Source organism: Nicotiana attenuata, chromosome 11 (assembly GCF_001879085.1).
Source record: "Nicotiana attenuata strain UT chromosome 11, NIATTr2, whole genome shotgun sequence".
NCBI lineage: Eukaryota > Viridiplantae > Streptophyta > Magnoliopsida > Solanales > Solanaceae > Nicotiana > Nicotiana attenuata.
In genome coordinates, this window is record NC_031999.1 from 49,890,215 (window position 1) to 49,906,548 (window position 16,334).

At 39.3% G+C, this 16,334-nt stretch overlaps 1 long non-coding RNA gene across 3 annotated transcripts; it reads right to left on the minus strand.

Moving 5' to 3' along the window:
- Nucleotides 6,349-12,040, minus strand: LOC109234501. Of its 3 annotated transcripts, XR_002069249.1 has the most exons (4): nt 8,734-12,040; nt 8,491-8,643; nt 6,761-6,923; nt 6,349-6,659 (listed from the first exon to the last, which is right to left on the minus strand). It is a non-coding gene; the product is annotated as an uncharacterized LOC109234501 (long non-coding RNA). The 3 variants fall into 3 exon arrangements; XR_002069248.1 differs by having other exon boundaries at nt 6,349-6,923; XR_002069247.1 differs by lacking the exons at nt 6,349-6,659; nt 6,761-6,923 and having other exon boundaries at nt 8,074-8,643.

Genomic DNA, 16,334 nt, shown 5'->3' on the forward strand with positions numbered 1-16,334 from the left:
GAACAATGGAATACAGTTCAAGTTTTGGCAATCAGGCGCCCACCTGGATAACAAGGGAATACAATTCAAGTTTTGGCAATCAGGCGCCCACCTGGATAACAAGGGAATACAATTCAAGTTTTGGCAATCAGGCGCCCACCTGGAGAACAAGGGAATACAGTTCAAGTTTTGGTAATCAGGCGCCCACCTGGATAAAACAAGGGAATACATTTCAAGTTTTGGTAATCAGGCGCCCACCTGGAGAACAAGGGAATACACTTCAAGTTTTGGCAATCAGGCGCCCACCTGGATAACAAGGGAATACATTTTCAAGTTTTGGCAATCAGGCGCCCACCTGGAGAACAAGGGAATACAATTCAAGTTTTGGTAATCAGGCGCCCACCTAGATAACAAGGGAATACATTTCAATTTTTGGCAATCAGGCGCCTACCTGGATAACAAGGGAATACATTTCAAGTTTTGGTAATCAGGCGCCCACCTGGAGAACAAGGGAATACAGTTCAAGTTTTGGCAATCAGGCACCCACCTGGAAAACAAGGGAAATCATTTCAGAATTCAATTCGAGTTAGCAACAACAGAAATTCGCCTCGAGAGTGCAGGTCAACAGTTTAAGATGCAAAACGGAACTATAGAAGCGGCAAGACCAAGTTTGAAGATGATAGATAGGATTTTTGTAATTCATAGATCATAGTTTAGCCTAGCTTATTTTTATTTCGTCTCAGTGTAATAAGGAGTTCAGCAAGCAGTAGCAGCAGCAGCAGTGAAATCACAGCTTTCCGGTAGTCCCAGCTACCAAAACTTCCTGAACTACACTGACCTGATTCCTTTATAGCCAAGGATATGTAGGCAACCTCGGAAACAAGGTTCGGTCAGATCTTTCAAAAATGCTTCTCACGGAGTATTCAGACGAGCAAAAATCGCTCGTATCCGCTCACTTTATCTTTGCCCGAAAACTCTTCGTGTTTCCGAGCAAAGAGGAGCAGCTGTGAGCACGTGATTTTTGCCCTATGTGAAATACTCCTACAAATTGAAGAAACTAAATTTTCTCAATTATTTGCAATTTTATAGGATTTTGTAGGAATTTGTGTTAATTGTTGGCATTTTCTGTGCATGTTTATTTTTTATTAAAATCATGAAAAAGTACAAAAAATGTCATGCATTGCATTTAGAGTTTGTGTCCATGTTTTTAGGATTAATTAGTTAATTAATTGTTCTACTAAAATGAAAAATAAAAAAAATGGTTCATTTTGCACTTTAGCTTTAATTTTCGACCAGTAGTTTTCTCTTTTAATTTAGGGTTAGTCAATTGTCATAAAATTTATAGTTGGATAATTAGCTTAATTTTTACAATTTGGATTAATTTAGGAATAAAATTTGGGATTTTTATTAATTAAGGGAAAAAGTGTCACGACCCTATTCCCTGAACCTGGTCGTGATGGCCCCTCTCGTGAAGACAAGGCCAACCAACTAAACCCAATTTAGCTTTTGTAAACAATTAAACAACATAAAGCAGTCTAAAACATAATTTAATAATATTAAGTAGCAGATAATATCAATAAAATGTGGAAGTACAACCTAAACACAGCCCAAACCGGGGTGTCACTAGTCATGAGCATCTACTAAGGTCTAAATACAACTGACAAAGTCTGAAATGTACTAAGTACAGACTAATAGAATGAAGAGAGAGAAAAGCAATGTTGCGAACGCCGGCAGCTACCTTGCTAAACTCCAATGACTCTGCCTTCGATCAACCAATACCCGTTACCGGGTCCAGAAAATACCTGAATCTGCACACAAGGTGCAGGGAGTAAAGTGAGTACTACGACTCAGTGAGTAATAGTCATAAATAAAGACTGAGTGATAAGAAATCACGAAAAGTACATCAACATGTTGTATGGAAGTGGTACAAAACCAGTAAGAAAGCAATGAAGTTGTGAAATCTCTTAAAGCATCTTAGCTCAGTTTAAAACTTCTTCAAAAATGGCTTTTCAACAGTTAAGCAATTGAATGCAAAACAACTAGAATAGATAAGCATAGAGAATCCGCCCCTCGGGCACAGTTACACAACTAAACAGGTAAATGACAGGTAAATGAACAGATAAACACATAAAGGTTCGCCCCTCGGGCTATAACTCAACAACTCTGCCCCTCGGGCAATATCTCAGATCAATACCAGCCCCTCGGGCAATCACGTAAAATAATACCAGCCCCTCGGGCTATATCTCACATCACAATGGGTAGCCGCGCTCACTGGGGGTGTGCAGACTCCTGGAGGGGCCCCTTACGGCCCAAGCGCAATATCAAGCCATCTCGTGGCATCAAATCTAGGGCCTCGGCCTCATATCAATCAAGCCACCTCGTGGCGTACATATCTCAGGCCCTCAGCCTCAAATCAATATCAGTGTTTCCTCACAACATAGGCCCTCGGCCTCACTCAGTCAAAAATCCTCACAAGCCCCTCGGGCAATGGTAAAACAATGTTTCTCAGCCCAAACATCATTTAAAATATCATTTAAGTCTCAAAACTGAGTAAAAATGGCTGAATAGTAAAATAGTGGAAAATAACATGACTGAGTTCAAGTAGCAAGTCAAAACAGTGAGGAAATATCAATAAAAAGCCCCGAAGGGTTCAAATAGTTGGCACGAAGCCCAAATATGGCATTCAGCCCAAATTATAATGACAGTAAATAAGTTTCAGTCAAATACGTGGCAAAATCATCAATCGGGACGGACCAAGTCATAATTCCCAATAGTGTAAGACCCCACGCTCGTCAACAAGCGTGTGTCTCACCTCAATATAGCACTACGATGTGCAATTCGGGGTTTCAAACCCTCAAAACATCATTTACAACCATTACTCACCTCGAACCGATCAAATCTCTAGCTCGTGACGCCTTTGCCCTTCGAATCAACCTCTACTCGCGTCGAATCTATCCACATCAGAAAGGGACGTCAAAATAGGCTAAGGGAACGAAGCCCAAGCGAAAATAATCAACAATTAGCACAAATCCCGAAATTACCAAAACCCGACCCCCGGGCCCACGTCTCGGAATCTGATAAAATTAACATAAATGGAATCCTCATCCTCTCACGATTTCATACATATCAAATTTATCAAAATCTATGGTCACTCAAATCCTAAAAATCCACTCTCCAATTTCAAGCCCAAAATTCCCAACTCTTCCTCTAATTTCCCACAAATTTTCATGATTATACAATGATATAATCACCATAAACACAAGGTATAAAGCCCAAGTAGCTTACCTCTGTGGATACACTTGATCCCCTCTTGAAATCACAGCTTGGAGCTCCAAAATCGCACAAAAATGGTAAACAAAAGACTGAAAATCGCAAAGGGGCATTTTTATACATTCTGCCCAGTACTTTCGCACCTGCGATCCCATAAGCGCATCTGCGCTTCCGCTTCTGCGGAAAAACATCCGCTTCTGCGAATTTTACTTATGCTACCAGGACACGCATCTGCGGTCGCATCACCGCTTCTGCGGTACCGCATTTGCAGTCATTCATCCGCTTCTGCGGAAATCACTTACCAGCCAAAACTCACATCTGCGATCACAACCCCTGCATCTGCGACATCGCAGATGCGGCCACCCTGCCGCTTCTGCGGTCGCTGCTCATCAGGCCCTTTTTTGCTTTTGCGACCAAGCCCTCCGCTTATGCGGCACCGCACCTGCGGTCCCCAATCCGCAGGTGCGAAAATACCAGAAGCAGCAATTCAACAGCTGCAACTAAAATCCAAACTTCTCCGCTTAACCATCCGAAATTACCCCGAGGCCTCCGAGACCTCAACCAAAAGCACAGACATATCCCATAGCCTTATTCAAACTCGTCCCAACTTCCGGAACGCTCAAAACAACATTAAAATACCAAAATCACATCAAATTCAAGCCTAAGATTCCAAATTCTTCCGAATTCCGCTTTTGATCAAAAACCCAATCAAACCACGTCCGAATGACCTGAAATTTTGCACAAACATCCGAAATGCCACAACAGAACTACTGCAACTTCCGGAATTCCATTTCGACCTCTATATCAAAATCTCACCTATCAACCGGAAAACGTCGAAATCTCAATTTCGCCAATTCAAGCCTAAACCTTCCGCAAACTTCCAAAATGCATTCCGATCACGCTCCCAAGTCCCAAATCACTTAACGGAGCTAACAAAATCATCAAGATTCCGATCCGATATCATATACGAACAAGTCAAATATTGGTCAAACCTTTCGAATTTCAAGCTTCAAACTGGGAACTGTTCTTCCAAAAAAGGTCGGGGATCGCGTGGGGCGGCTAAGCAACAGCTACAAAAAAGGTAAAGGCATTACAAAACACGGAAGCGGAATATGAGTAAGTATTTGGAAAAGGACTTCACTTACGATTAAAGTTTCATCTCTCCGGGAACGGCATTTTTCCCTTAGGGATGATGTCCGATGCCCTCACTCTAATAAACTGGCTCATCCAACCTCGATCTTTATCCTCGTCGTTACTAGCAAAGGACTTTTTTGATTGACGTTGAAGCTTGATGAGCCCTCGAAACAATTGAGGCCGATACAGCCGAATGAGATGGTTGAGGGTAAACTCTAATCCCTCGGCCTTGCTGGAGAAATAGCGCAGCATAATCACGAAGCGCCAAAAGGAGGGATGGATCTGGCCAAGGGTAACCTCGTACCTTTTGCAAAAATCAATCACAACCGGATCGAGGGGACCCAATGTGAAGGGATAAGTGTAAACACTTAAGATCCCCTCCACGTGAGTAGTGATGCTTTCCTCGAGGTCGGGGATCTGTACCACGACCTCGTCTCCCCAGCCGCAGTCCCTCTTCATGGCCTTAAGGTGCTTCTCTGATATCGAACTGGTATATCGAGATACATGTTCGCATCGGCCTGGGATATTAGGGGGATTTTCAATATTAAAATCCTTCTTTATCACATAGGGGCCGGGAATGATTTCGTGAAGGGCCGGCGCCACCAGTTTGGCCGGCCGGGAAGCAGAAGAAGATGATGTTTTCTCTTTTCAGGGGACTGTTTTAGAAGTTTTGGCCATAGTTTTGAGCTAAGAGATGCAGAAGGTAGCGGAGCGTGGTGTTTTCTGAAAGCTTGGCGTTTTTCGACACTTAAAGGGGCGGTGGAAGCAGATGATGAGAGAAAGGGATGAAGAGGAAAGTTGTTCAGAGTAAATGTAAAGAAGAAGTAAAGTTTTTAATTTAAAGAAGGAGCCCCGTATTTATAGATGAGCAGCGACGGTTCGGCGATGCTAGTGGCCGACCATTACTATCATGCATTTATTGTTTTGGGGAAGCGAACCGACGGGACGTTTCAGTCACTTCGAACGCCTACATCACCGGAATGACATCATCATTAGAGACTCCGAAATATCAAGGTTCAAATCGTTTCTTATCATCTTACTCTAAGAAACGCGAAGACTATTTGTATACGGTCGAAGTCAGGTATGCCCGATTTCTCGAGCTCAAGGGATCGCCTTAAGCCCGAGTTCAGGTAAGGTCGAGTCCGAGCTCGATGGACCAGACTCGAGCTCAAAGACAGAGTGCAATGCCGAGGATCGAAGTGTGCGATGAGTATCGAAGCCGAGTATGCTTAACCCCGAGATAATGGCGTTACGGATTTGTAACAAAATGAGCAAAATTCCTGCCACATCCCCAAGATCATGGCGTAAATCACGGAATAGATTTGTTGAATCCGTATTAAGCGGTTAGACAATTGTCCCAATAAGATTCTTTACTATAAATAGAAATATACCTTATTAGAGTTCCCCTATTATATAAAAGGTACCCCAATCATTTGTAAACATCATCTAATCATTGGCAAAGAATATGCTCTCTTACTTTTTCACTCATTGTTCATCAGAATTGTACTTTAGCTTTATTATTCTTGCTTTATTGTTCTTGATCCATCTCGAGGTCACTTTGGCTCGAGGTCGATACTGCCTAGCAACACTGGTTTGATTTACTCATTTCTTTCATTTATACGTTATACTTCTTGATTATTAATTAGTGTTGAACTAAATCACATATCTTAAAAACTATAAATCAAATTTAATTATTACTCGTATTTTCGAGGTAAACACCTAGCCATGGTCAATAGAGAAATGGCGCTTGGCATGATCCAAACTGAACACGTCCCATCAAACCACTTTGATCATTCTTCAACATGGCTCTCATCTGGACAGCCTGATCGAAGAATGCTTTCCTTGTTTCTTCACCCCGATTAGCCAAAGATCAGCAACAAAATTGAATTTCCTGTAACAGTGCTATAATAATGAACCTGCCTTGTGTACATAAATGTTGGATTTGGTTATTGACATCCTCGACTCTGCCACAAAACACTACATTCATTTCTTACCATCTTTACAATTACAAGAGTCAGATTCAATGACAAAATCAAGAAAACCATACTGGACTCACCGTCCAAGCCCTCGTTAACATTGCCCTTGCTTCTGCTAGATTATTAGTGCGGCAACCAGAGTAATCTGCAAAAGCCATACCATTTCCCCGGCTTGTTCCTTGCAATTCCACCAGCATCTGAATTCCCAGGTTACATTTAAAGCAACAATCAATATTGAGCTTAAACCCCCACCTCCACTGGCTGAGTGGTTTCTCCCAACTTAACACATTCACTTAAGTTCTGTTTCACCATGTCTACCATGTTATAGACTTCTATCCAATAGTCATAAAAGGTAAGAGAGGGGAATGAAGAAATTTTAATAACTTCACCAAATAACAGACCTGATTAATAATTTTTGCAGCAGTAACAGTTCTCCCCCAAATTTTACACTACTTTTCCATGTCTGCCAATACACTATTGAAGGTAAACATTGCTCGATGGTTGTGTCCACCATTTCGTTTCTTTTGCTCAACCACCATTGTATCAAAGTATATCTCAGATTACCTTTGGCAAAAGGTACACCAAATGAATTATTAAAATAATCCCACACAATTGCAAGCAATTTAATTATCTCCTAATAAACGATTCCTAGTCTCTACATCAGGTTACACTAGCCTATCTAAGGTAAAAGTTAAAGGGTACTTTAGCCACAATAAGTAAAACAAATGAATGGTCAATGGCTCAAAGAATTGGATTTGAAAAATTGGAACATGTAATAATAAGCACCACTGTTTTTCAAATTGAATAATTTGTTGCTATAGTACAAGATGATTAGAAAAAGAAATTCAAAATTGCTAAGCAAGTGAACAAACTTTAGGGACCTTTTCATTTTTTTTAAAAAGTAAACTAGGGACACCTAGGAGATATAAGAAACAAAGATGAAATCACATGATTACGATCCAAGCTAGTAGGTCATGTATATTTCTGAATCAAGAAAGATGAAATAACTAAAGAAAGATGTGATCAATTAAACATTTTTTTTTGATGATCGAGAAATCCTCGAGACCTAGTGGCACACGGCTCAAAACTGGATGGATAATGAACCCACCCATCTACCCTTCTCCACTTATATACCAGGTTATTGTCTGTGACAAGATTCAAACCCATGACCAGTGGCTAACTCATACATTAACTCATACATTACGTGTTGTATCCTTGCCACTAGACCAAAGCCTTGGCAACATTTTTCATGTAATATCAGCAGTAAGAAATGGAGCTTCAATAATCTTGAAGTTATGAGTAGGACTTTGAAACCTCATCACTGCAGAACTGACAGAAAGTCAATCATACACTAAGGCCCCGTTTGGCCATACATTTTGGCAACGTTTTTTCAAATATTTTTTGAAAACATTGTTTGTTCATAGATTAATGATCTATTTTTGAAAAACTTCTGAAATTATTTTTGAAGTTCCCAAAATCTAGTTTAGGGTAGATTTTGGGTGAAACTTGTTCTCCCACTTACAAAACTTCAAATTTTTTTCAAATAAAATGCATGTCCAAACATAATTTCAACTTCCAAAAATTATTTTTCAAAACTACTTCAAAAATTATTTTTTCAAGTTTCAACTAAATCTATGTCCAAACGCTAGCTAAGTTTACGAGGTTCCAACTGAAATTCGCACATGAAGTGGCTGTTAATTAGTGAGATCTAAGATTGAATAAAAAGGGCAATCCCCTTGAATATTAATTATGACTAAATTCATGTCAAAAGTCAAAAAGGAGAACAAAAATCCCCTTTTTAATTCGTGTCACAAAAATAAAAACTTTGATCAGTTTTGGGTGTCCCCCTTTTTGTCTCACTATTTAGGATTTAGGGGGCCAGCTATAACACTCAAAATAGTGCATTTCCATTCTCTGGTAATTGCTATATAGAATAAAATAGCATCTTTTAGATACGAATGGAGTATTTCTACCCAAAACTTTTGAAATGAACTTTAAAAGACTTAATCTTTTGCTTAACTTTTTCCAATTTTTCTTTCACTAGCTGTAGTTCTGAAAACTAAAAGGTAAACAAAACTAGAAATATTGAAGAAAGCTGCGGCTCAGATATGTATTCAAGACAGAGAGAGACCCGGGTTTGGCTTCAAGATTGAGGCATGATTGCTTGGAACTCATGGTTTTGATGCTTATTGAAAACACAGACACGCACGAACAATTCAACACCAGCGTGGTGCAACACTACAACAAAATGCTTTCTCTGAAGGCCGCATGCTAGATCATAACCCTGCTTTGAACCAAGAAAAGGTTTGTTTTCTAAGCAAATTGAGGCTCGAATCTATCTTAGAACAAGGAAAAGAGAAACCTTAACACAAACCACATTGAGTTGCCAAGCCAACAGGTCTGGTCCTCTCCATGCAAATTGATTAGCCCAGAAAAGAAGGTACTAGAAGTATCATCACAGCCCCATTTACGTGTACTCCAAGCAAAAGCTGTTCGAACTCAAAAGCCAAGGGAACATAGAAGATACGCACAAAGGCCATCAAAGACAGACAAAAACAAAGTTACAACTCAGCAGGACTAAAATTGATTCTTTTCAATTAAAACTATTATCACATAGAAAAGATCTTTTTTTTAAAAAAAAAAATAAACATGAACAACCTCTCTTAAGAAAAATACTCATTTTGACACCTATATTGCCTCATTCTTTTATTCGACATCTGAAGATTAAGAAAAAAAAAACCGGTGCAATACGTGTATTGAATAAGAAAATGCAGGTGAACACAAAAATGTGAGGCTCAGATCTGCAGAAAAGATCAGGCAAAGAAAAGTTAACCACGCCATGGCTGCAAAAACATCATTTGTATGCGAAAGAGAAAACAACTTAAATAACTGGCCAATGCCATTTCAGGAAGGGGAAAAAAAGCATATTGAGGCTGAGTCACGGCAGATAGAGAGGTTTAGGCATGGGTTCATCTGAACAGTAGCTTTGACTCAAACCCTCTACATGTGTTAAAAAGTTTACTAAATAAGTACAAATACTTGATTTTCAACACAGTATATCAAATGAGTTGTAAAATCTTGAACTCGAACCCACAAAGTTCAAATCCTAGATCAGCTTTGCGCTTAGATGTGCTATGATAAGGAAAAACAGAAGCTAGCCATGCCATGGCTGCAAAACACCAGTTACACATGAGTGAGAAGAGTCTCAATCACAGGCCATACAGGGTTGCCACGCCAAGATATGGGGCGGGTAATCTCCATGCCCGAATTAAATAGCCCAGATACAAAAAATCATCATCACTGCCTCTTTTACGAGCTTTCAAAGCCATGAGACAGACTGATGATCTGAAGGTGTGTTTTTGAGTACACATAAAGGGTGCAAAAACGCAAGGAAACCCAGAAACTGAAGTGTGCTCTCTTTCTCTCTTTCTTTTTTAAATTGGTTTGTTAAACATGGAGAATCATAGACAAAGCCGAGAGGGGAAACCACCCTTGAAAGAAATCCCATTCTGTAGCCTCGTTCTGGGGGTTCGAAGTCTCCCACATCAAATTAAGGAGGAGATATTTTCTTTAGAAAATTGAGGCTCAGATCTGTCATGATAAGGCACAAGAGAAGCCGACCACACCGTGGCTGCAAAACACCAGTTGCATGCGAAAGGAGTATCAATCACAAGCCATACTGAGTTGCCACGCCAAGATATGGTCACGTTACTCCATGCCCGAATTACTTAGCCCGGATATAAGAAACATCATCATCACTGCCTCTTTAATGAGTTCTCAAAGCCACGAGGAGACGGATCATCGATCTGAAGGTCGTAGTATAGTTGTGCGATTACACCCAAATCCATACTGACCAAGTAATTACTTGGCCATACAAACAATAAAAAATGCACACAATTACACCCTAAATCCAATTACAAGGTGGCTGTCCAAACAGAGGGTGCAAAAATGCAAAGAAACCCAGAAATGGAAGTGTTGTCTCTGATTTTTACTAACTCTTTAAGGGCGGCTGTTGGTTTGTTGAAAAGGGACAATCATAGACAAAGCAGAGAGGGGCAAGCACCCTTGAAAGAAATCCCGTACTCTCTGTTGCCTCATTCTCGCCATTTCTGGGCTAAGGGAATTAGCTTAGATGGAGGATCATATAGTGAATTCCAATTACTGATAAAAAATTGGATTTCAAACCTACAAGCATTAAAACTTTCAACAAAAAGGCGTGGGTAATATTTCCACATCAATATACAACAACAAACCAACAACAAACCAAGTATATTCCCATAAGTGGGGTCGGGGGGATTTCCACATCAATATGGAAAAGATAATAATTTCTTTAGCAAATTGAGGCTCAGATGTGTTGTAATGTCAAAGACAAGAGAGGCCAACCACACCATGGCTGCAAAACACCGGTTGCATGTGTGAGAGAGAGAAAGTCTCAATCACAGGCCATACCGGGTTGCCACGCCAAGATAAGGGTCCGGTTATCTCCATTCCCGGATTAGTTAGCCCAGATATTGAAAAAATCATCATCACTGCCTCTTTAAAAGATCTGAAGGCTGCGTAGTTGTTGTATAGTCATGAGAGTATACATTAAAAAGGTGCAAAATGCAAAGAAACCGAAATACTGAAGTGCTATTATATGCCTCTCTCTTTCTTTTTAACGGGTTGTTGGTTTGTTGAAAAAGGGAGGATCATAGGCAAAGCAGAGAGGGGCAACCACCCTGTAAAAAATCCCATACTCTCTGCTGCCTCATTCTCGCCATTCCTGGGCTAAATAGTTCATTTAGATGAGAGCTATTAACCGAAGAGACCTCACAAGTCTGCATTTAAAAGAATATCTCAACTTCAACTTAATATTTGTCCAAACGCCTACTAATGTTCTTCAGCAAATTGAGGCTCATACGCATATAATGACAAGGCAAGAGAGAAAACAGCGACGACATGGCTGCAACACCGGTTGCATGAGAGAGAGAGAGAGACTAGTTTCCAATCACTGGCCATACCGGGTGCCATGCCAACATGCGGGTCGGGTTATCTCAATGGTCAATAATGAGCCCAAATAGAAAGATTCATAAGCATCATCACAGTCCATTTCTGTAGTAAAACGCATCATAATGGAACAGTTTCAAGTTTCCATTAACAATGAGACAGCGAGAGTAAACTGAAAGAAACATGCAAAGGACCATGAGCAGAAAGACTGAAGATCTGAAGGCTGTTGAATTGTCGCGGTATACTTGTATATTGGGGAAATTTCACAAATAGTCATCGAGAAAACCAGAAACTGAAGTGCTATGTTTCTCTTTCTTTCTCTTAAGGGCTGTTGGTTAGTTGAGAAGGGGGAGAATCATAGACAAAGCAGAGAGGGGCAACCACCCTTGAAAGAAATCCCATATTCTCTGTTGCCTCATTCTCGCCATTTTCTGGGCTAATCCAACAAGAGAACTTTTAACCGAAAGCCCGTGAGTCTGCATTAAAAATCTGACAATTCCTTTTTCATCAAAAGGGAAAGTAGTTTTCACTTTTTTTCACCATTGTCCTTTTCTTTCTCCAGGCATATCTAAAAGTTATTTCCATCTATTTTTAGATATCTATCTAGAAGTGACACTCATGAGTACTGTTACGCGGCGCCTTCCTGAGATTACTTGGAAGGGCGACGTAAGGCTAGGCAACTGATGTCAGTGCAGTTGCTGTCCGCCAACTGAGGTCCCCTCCGTACGCTAGACGAGATTGTCAGTGCCGTACGGGAAAACCAATGTCAAGAGCAATTGAGAGAACAGAAATGAGAATTTAGAATGAAAGAAAGCTTGATTGCATTAATGAAAGCTATTACAGAAAAGCAACGCGGTGTCGAGGGGGAGAGACACCAGTACAGAGAATTGCTTGCTTGCTAGAAAGTTTTGATTGCTTGATCCCCCTAATAGTACTTAAAAAAAATAATCCAAAGTTACAAGACTAGACTTGACTAAGCTAGAGAAACATAATGGAAGTACATGAAATAAAACTACTCTATATTTACAATGAAAATGACTTAGTTTTCTATAAGGCAGCAGCAGGTCCGTTGTCAGCAGCAGTGTCTTTGGCATCACGGTCTGCGCGCGCGGCGTTGTCTGCGCGCGCGGCGCTGTTGGCTTCTGCCTGCGGCTTGGCGCTCGCGAGGGATATCGGTGGGGCGATAGAGGCACCTTCGCGCTTGTCACTTGGCGCGGCCAAGACCACGGGGCCGTCCGTGGCGCTAGGCATTGGGAGGTTCGCTAGGACGCCACGGGGCGCGCCCAAGGGGTCATGGGGCATGGCTGGAAAGCCGCCCATGACATTCTCCCCCACCTGAGTTGGCGACGTCCTCGGCGCCTTACTTGCAAAATAATCTTCAATGAGGCTCTTGTAGGCTTTGAGGTTTGTTCCCCTCTCCCAAGTATTCTCTTCTGCATCACAGCCCTGCCATTTCACCAAAAACTCTTGGTGATCTTTCCTTGAGGCATGAATCACTCTGTCATCAAGGATAGCTTCAACACGCCTTTTCCCGGTTGAATTGGGACCTCGAATACTGGGTATTATGAGCTGGCTCCTTGAAGGATCCTCCGTGTCTTCCCGAAAAGGTTTCAGGAGACTGACATGGAAGACAGGATGAATTTTCCACCAAGCTGGGGTATCCACCCGGTATGCAACCTTCCCAATACGCTTTTCAATGGACAAGGGTCCAATGTATTTTTGCAATAGGCGAGGGTCATGGACCCCTGCAAATAAGTACCGCTTTGGAATTTTGACCATCACTTTGTCTCCTACTTGATATTCAACAAAGCGACGATTCTGATCAGCATGCCTCTTCATCCGCTTTTGGGCTTTGACAAGGTAGCTCCGCACTATCTCCAAATTCCGCCTCCACTCTTTTGAGAAGCTGGCAGCTCGAGGAGATTTAGCCATGTTTGGTGCATTCACAGTGTGTGGGAGTAGCGGTTGCTGTCCGGTAACAATTTCAAAAGCGCTTTTGTTGGTACTAGAGCTCTTTTGTGAATTGAAACACAGTTGAGCAGCATCCAGAAGCTTCACCCAATTCTTCTGCGATCCGGTTACAAAGTGGCGGAGATATTCCTCCAACATACCATTGAACCGCTCCGTCTGGCCATCAGATTGCGGATGAAAACTTGAGCTATGACTCAATTTTGACCCAAGGCACTTGAAGAGTTGGGTCCAAAAGTTGCTAGTGAAGCGTGAGTCGCGGTCACTAACAATGTCTTTGGGCATGCCCCAATATTTGACGACATGAGAGAAGAAGAGTCGAGCTGTATCTTCTGCTGATATATATTGTGGGGCTGCAATAAAGGTGGCATACTTGGAAAATCGGTGCACCACAACCAAGATGGTTGTGAGATCTCCGACCTTGGGCAATCCGGTGATGAAATCCAGGGAAACGCTTTCCCAAGGTCTCTTTGGGACCAAAAATTGAAAAAGTTCTTATTGAAAAACTCATTTTCAAAAAAAAAATTCAAAAGATTTACAAAAATCCATGAACAAATACGTTTAAAAAAAACAAATATAATAATATAACAAAATATTTATTATCGGTTCTAAGAATGCATGTGTGACGTCATGCATTTACAGTATCTATTTTGGTTTTGCATGTACTAAGAGCGCTTGGACGTAAGATTATTTGGTTGGCCATAAAATACTCAATTTTCGCTTTAAGATAAATTTTAAAATTTTTCGAAAATTTTAAAATTTAAAAGATTTATTTTTCAAAATTTTCATTAAGATCACTCACAAAACTTTAAAAATAACCCAAAATTATATTCGTGTCCAAACATCAACTCTAATTTTCAAATACCATTTTCACTTGAATTTTTTTTTTTAAATTTTATAATTCTTATGTCCAAACGCACACTAAGTAGGTGTTTGGACATAAAAATAACTATTTTTGAGAAAAAATAATATTTGAAATTAAGTTAAAAATAATATTTAGAATATAAAATTATATTTAGAGATGCATTTCACTTTATAAAAAAAATGTAAGCGGAAAAATAAAAAATTTGTGAAAATTTTGAAAAAGTTATTATAGAAAAACTCATTTTCAAAAAATTTACAAAAATTCATGAACAAATACGTTTTGAAAAAAAATAATCAAAATAATAATAATAAAAAAAAACTATGGGCAAACGGTTCTAAGAAATGCATGTGTGACACGACATGCATTTACAGTACATAATGAAATTAATTTCTGTTATTTGATTATTAGAAAATAATTTTTCTCACATAGAGTCGTACGGTAGATTATGCTTTTGATTTCAGAAGTATCATAACCATACCACATAAGAGCTCAATCTTCGTCAAAATCCTCATTCTTTTGGTTTGATGCTTAAGCTAAAACTTAAAAGAACAAAAAGTAGTTGAAATTCAAAGAAGTAGTAGTTTTAGGCCAATTCACAGTACTTAACTAAGAGGCTCAGATCTGCAAAGACAGATCGCGGAAAAGAGAGGCGACCACGCCATGACTGCAAAATCACCGGTTGTATGCAAAGAAAAAACCTTCAAATCGCCGGCCGTCCGGTGATTTGCCAGGCCAAGATACGGGTCGGATAGTCTCTATGCCCGATCCAGTTAGCCCAGAATCCGGATAAAATATCATCACTGCCTCAATTGTTACGTATCAAAAAAGAGGAACTAAAATCACAGAAACAAAGACAGAGAAAGAGAGATCTGGCTGTTGTTGTTGATTGATCCTCAAGAAATGATTGTATAGTAGTATATTTCCATTAGTTCAAGGGTTGTTGATTTTTGTTTTAAAAAAAAAAAGTTAGAAAGGAAAATCATTGGCTAAACAGAGAGGGTAACCACCCTTTGAATATAAACTCCAAACTCTCTGTTTTTGCCTCGTTTCGTTTCTGGGCTAACTTTCTTTGCTGATGAGCACTTTTTGTGTTCTCTTGTTATAACTACGCTCTTGCTTGGAAGAATCTAGAAGGGGTTAAGTTGCAATTTATCCATAAATTTAAGAATATTATTTTATACTCGGTAAATTTTATTCTTTGATTTAGTTATCTTATTATTTTTGAATATGTTTTTCTTGAATCGGGATCTAGCGAAAACAGATTCTCTATCTCACGCAAGGTAAGGTCTGTATATACTCTAATTTCTTCATACCATACTTGTGGGATCACTAATATATTGTTGTTGTTATTATATTATTGGTGAATTTTAATAAGTGATAGCTAATAGTAAGTAACTATTTTATCAGATTTCAATTACTCCTCCTGGCCCAATTTATATAAAATCGAATTTCGAAGGTCAAACACGAATTATCTTTTAACTGTAAATTTTTATATGCCTTTAAATTATTTTAAATTATTAATTATTATAACTTATATTAATATTTTTTACGTAATTTTCAAATATGTAAATTTTATTTGAAAAAACAGAAAAGTCAATGCATAAATGTATGGTCAAACTTAAAAAGTTTGAATCTCAAAAAGGCAAAAATACCACATAAATTGGGACAAAAAGTGCAGTACTCCCTTCTGTCCACAATAAGTAATCATTTTACGTTTTTATTTTGGTAAAAAATAAGTATCAATTTACATAATCAAGAAAGAATTACTTTTATTTTTTTAAAATGTACCCTTATTTACATATTCTAATGCATCAAGATAATAATTAATTAAAATTAATTTAATAAATATTTTTTTCTTTAAGAGTTCGTATTTTTTAAGTGGATATGCCTAAAATAATGATCACTTGATGTAAATCAGAGGGAGTAATAATTATCAAGATCTTGTCTCTGAGTACTAAATAAGTAGTTTGATTGTTATAAATATTTTTTCACATCTTTACTGCATATAATTTAGACTCTTTATTAAACAACATTGGGACATGGTCTCTTGATTCCCATTTCCCATAATATTTTTTTGACTTTTCGAGGCAATTGTCGAGATAGCATTTCACGAGGGACAGATATTTTTTTCGGATAGGAAGTTCCTTTCCCCCCCC